A 5,000-nucleotide genomic window follows, 5' to 3' on the forward strand; every position below is an offset into this window, starting at 1 on the left:
AGTGCATCCTCTCCGCCACATTAGACAATCCACACTGTCATAACCAGACTGGGAGGTCCACTCAGAAAACAGAATATCCCACCCACCCGACAACCACCATTGCTCAGCCAAGCCACCAACACCCACACATGTCCTACACAGGGGTGCACCAAACATCACAATACTGCCTCCTCTCACAGCACACAAACAATGGCAGGAATGAAAGACACAGGTCTGCCACAAGCATGGAATGAGAGCGCCGCCTGTCATGAGCCAAAGGTGCATCCTGACGTGGCAAATCAGATGATGCCGCAGGCATCCACTTACTATAATCACAATCAACAAACCGGCCGCCCCGCCCCGCCCCCCATTAAACCTTTCCTTACAACAATGTGTACCTTAACCTAACCTATATCGTACCGTAACCTAACCTATATCGTACCGTAACCTAACCTATGTCGTACCGTAACCTAACCTATGTCGTACCGTAACCTAACCTATGTCGTACCGTAACCTAACCTATGTCGTACCGTAACCTAACCTATGTCGTACCGTAACCTAACCTATGTCGTACCGTAACCTAACCTATGTCGTACCGTAACCTAACCTATGTCGTACCGTAACCTAACCTATGTCGTACCGTAACCTAACCTATGTCGTACCTTAACCTAACCTATGTCGTACCTTAACCTAACCTATGTCGTACCTTAACCTAACCTATGTCGTACCTTAACCTAACCTATGTCGTACCTTAACCTAACCTATGTCGTACCTTAACCTAACCTATGTCGTACCTTAACCTAACCTATGTCGTACCTTAACCTAACCTATGTCGTACCTTAACCTAACCTATGTCGTACCTTAACCTAACCTATGTCGTACCTTAACCTAACCTATGTCGTACCTTAACCTAACCTATGTCGTACCTTAACCTAACCTATGTCGTACCTTAACCTAACCTATGTCGTACCTTAACCTAACCTATGTCGTACCTTAACCTAACCTATGTCGTACCTTAACCTAACCTATGTCGTACCTTAACCTAACCTATGTCGTACCTTAACCTAACCTATGTCGTACCTTAACCTAACCTATGTCGTACCTTAACCTAACCTATGTCGTACCTTAACCTAACCTATGTCGTACCTTAACCTAACCTATGTCGTACCTTAACCTAACCTATGTCGTACCTTAACCTAACCTATGTCGTACCTTAACCTAACCTATGTCGTACCTTAACTTAACCTATGTCGTACCTTAACCTAACCTATGTCGTACCTTAACCTAACCTATGTCGTACCTTAACCTAACCTATGTCGTACCTTAACCTAACCTATGTCGTACCTTAACCTAACCTATGTCGTACCTTAACCTAACCTATGTCGTACCTTAACCTAACCTGTATTGCGCCTTAACCTAACCTGTATTGCGCCTTAACCTAACCTGTATTGCGCCTTAACGTAACCTGTATTGCGCCTTAACGTAACCTGTATTGCGCCTTAACGTAACCTGTATTGCGCCTTAACGTAACCTGTATTGCGCCTTAACGTAACCTGTATTGCGCCTTAACGTAACCTGTATTGCGCCTTAACGTAACCTGTATTGCGCCTTAACGTAACCTGTATTGCGCCTTAACGTAACCTGTATTGCGCCTTAACGTAACCTGTATTGCGCCTTAACGTAACCTGTATTGCGCCTTAACGTAACCTGTATTGCGCCTTAACGTAACCTGTATTGCGCCTTAACGTAACCTGTATTGCGCCTTAACGTAACCTGTATTGCGCCTTAACGTAACCTGTATTGCGCCTTAACGTAACCTGTATTGCGCCTTAACGTAACCTGTATTGCGCCTTAACGTAACCTGTATTGCGCCTTAACGTAACCTGTATTGCGCCTTAACGTAACCTGTATTGCGCCTTAACGTAACCTGCATTGCGCCTTAACGTAACCTGCATTGCGCCTTAACGTAACCTGTATTGCGCCTTAACGTAACCTGTATTGCGCCTTAACGTAACCTGTATTGCGCCTTAACGTAACCTGTATTGCGCCTTAACGTAACCTGTATTGCGCCTTAACGTAACCTGTATTGCGCCTTAACGTAACCGATATTGCGCCTTAACGTAACCTATATTGCGCCGTAACGTAACCTATATTGCGCCGTAACGTAACCCACATTGCCCCTTAACGTAACCCACATTGCCCCTTAACGTAACACACGTTGGGCCTTAACCCAACACACGTTGGGCCTTAACCCAACACACGTTGGGCCTTAACCCAACACACGTTGGGCCTTAACCCAACACACGTTGGGCCTTAACCCAACACACGTTGGGCCTTAACCCAACACACGTTGGGCCTTAACCCAACACACGTTGGGCCTTAACCCAACACACGTTGGGCCTTAACCCAACACACGTTGGGCCTTAACCCAACACACGTTGGGCCTTAACCCAACACACGTTGGGCCTTAACCCAACACACGTTGGGCCTTAACCTGCTCTGTAATTGTCATACGACGCGTTAAATTAGTGTAGTGTTGCCTAACTGCAACCCCCGCAATATAGTTTGCTACTCGCACTGCCCGGTCCCCAGTGTATCGCTTCATGTTAAACACCTTGCAGCTATACACTGTAATGTGGATGGCAGCAGGACGTACATGCTCAATGCCCTTTGCAGTTGTTCATTGGCATTTGCAGTTGTTCATTGGCATTCGCATGTGCGAAGCACTTAGCCTACGCTGTGGTACGGCCTGTGTCAACTGTCCGCTGATGTTGTACGTCCAAATCACACACTGTACTGCACATTGGTCCTCATGTACTGAATGATACATCGTGGTACATGTGACCGTACAACGACTGCGCCAACAACGGCGAACCATGCGGTCCAAATGTTGTGCACTCAGCTACGTGTCGTCTCCCTATAAGAGCTGGATTGCAGTGTGGTATGCCCTGGATGGCGATCAGCATGAGCCGTCTGTTGATGTAGTGGCGCGTGTTGTCAGACGTAGTCGTCTCTTCTCACACACCGTGATAGCATGGTGCACTGCGTTCCACATCTGCGACATGCGACAGAGGCCGGTTGACAGTCGTTCGCGCAATGGACATCGCATACGTACGGGGGCCACCTTCCACGTGTTCGCGAAGCGTGCACATGTTGTTGCGTGTATGTGGGCAGACATAGTGTGTCGTGACACCTGACACAGGCATGCAACAATCGTTGAATTTGCAAATGGCGATGGACGCCTACGTTTGCTGGTGACGTTATGCAAATGAACAACTGGTAAACCGTTGTGGTGCGGTTGTTCTCGCTAGAGGTGAATCAGTGATGGCGACGATCGGTTGAGCTACCAACCGGTTGTTCCAGCGATACCCACCATGCCCACGAACGTGAATGGCATCTGGGTGTGAAGCGATACGCGGCGGTGGCTGGGTGGGACCGTCCCCGGCCGGTGAGGGGGGGCCTCCCGGCGTGCTGGCCGCGCGGTGCGTGGGCGCACGCGCTACAGCCGGCTGGTGGGGGCGGCCAGTGGCAGGCGCGCCGGCCGACGGAGGCGGCAGGCGGCGCAGCTGCGCGCCGGCGCACCCTGCACGCGGCGCCGTGCGGCCAAAGTAGGTCCTCGCGGGCCCGGTGCGAAGCGCGGTGGACATCTGCAGTGTGCTGGTCCGATTGAGGACTGTGTGCGCTGAGGATGCGCCGCCGCCCGGCGCTCGGCGCCGCGACGCCGTCTGCTGCTCGGTCGCCTCTGCGGTTCTCGCAGGTGGTTTGTATCGCAGCTGTGCGGACGTGTTGGCGCGTGCGCTGTGCTGGGAGAGTTCGCTTCGGCACCCAAGTGGGGCTTTTGTCCTTCTGTGGCGCTGGCGTTGGAGCTGCCGGTCACCGTAGGTGGCGCGTGTTGTCTCCCGCCGGCAATGCCACGACAGCACGCTCCCGGGCCTCTGTCGGCAGCGGCAAGCTCAGTTGGGAGCACGGGTGGTCGCACCTAAAGCGTCTACTCGCCAAACTCCGGGCGATTGCGCCTCTCTCGAACCCGACCAAGTACTTAGGACGGCGCTGCGCGCCGCCGGGACCTGAGAGGGTTTCGAGGTGTATTGTGCAGGGGAGCTCAGCCTCCTCCTGTTTGCAGAATAATTGAGCGGACGCTTGCGTGTTCGCGCGGGCCCCCGGGACACACTCCCGGGCGGCCGGCTGCTCAGCTCTAGTTGACGCAGCTCCCTGGTTGATCCTGCCAGTAGTCATATGCTTGTCTCAAAGATTAAGCCATGCATGTCTCAGTACAAGCCGCATTAAGGTGAAACCGCGAATGGCTCATTAAATCAGTTATGGTTCCTTAGATCGTACCCACGTTACTTGGATAACTGTGGTAATTCTAGAGCTAATACATGCAAACAGAGTCCCGACCAGAGATGGAAGGGACGCTTTTATTAGATCAAAACCAATCGGTCGGCTCGTCCGGTCCGTTTGCCTTGGTGACTCTGAATAACTTTGGGCTGATCGCACGGTCCTCGTACCGGCGACGCATCTTTCAAATGTCTGCCTTATCAACTGTCGATGGTAGGTTCTGCGCCTACCATGGTTGTAACGGGTAACGGGGAATCAGGGTTCGATTCCGGAGAGGGAGCCTGAGAAACGGCTACCACATCCAAGGAAGGCAGCAGGCGCGCAAATTACCCACTCCCGGCACGGGGAGGTAGTGACGAAAAATAACGATACGGGACTCATCCGAGGCCCCGTAATCGGAATGAGTACACTTTAAATCCTTTAACGAGTATCTATTGGAGGGCAAGTCTGGTGCCAGCAGCCGCGGTAATTCCAGCTCCAATAGCGTATATTAAAGTTGTTGCGGTTAAAAAGCTCGTAGTTGGATTTGTGTCCCACGCTGTTGGTTCACCGCCCGTCGGTGTTTAACTGGCATGTATCGTGGGACGTCCTGCCGGTGGGGCGAGCCGAAGGCGTGCGACGCGCCTCGTGCGTGCTCGTGCGTCCCGAGGCGGACCCCGTTGCAATCCTACCAGGGTGCTCTT

The 5,000-nt window shown here is 52.1% G+C and overlaps 1 non-coding gene across 1 annotated transcript in view; it reads left to right on the top strand.

The window, feature by feature from the left end:
• Positions 1 to 4,188: 4,188 nt before the first annotated feature.
• Positions 4,189 to 5,000, top strand: part of LOC124579976 — a 1,910-nt gene continuing 1,098 nt past the window's right edge. Inside the window, exon 1 of the ribosomal RNA XR_006973101.1 lies at positions 4,189 to 5,000. This exon is cut by the window's right edge and continues 1,098 nt beyond it. This is a non-coding gene — a ribosomal RNA (small subunit ribosomal RNA).

The sequence above is a fragment of the Schistocerca americana genome, unplaced genomic scaffold (assembly GCF_021461395.2).
Source record: "Schistocerca americana isolate TAMUIC-IGC-003095 unplaced genomic scaffold, iqSchAmer2.1 HiC_scaffold_319, whole genome shotgun sequence".
NCBI classification, from domain to species: domain Eukaryota; kingdom Metazoa; phylum Arthropoda; class Insecta; order Orthoptera; family Acrididae; genus Schistocerca; species Schistocerca americana.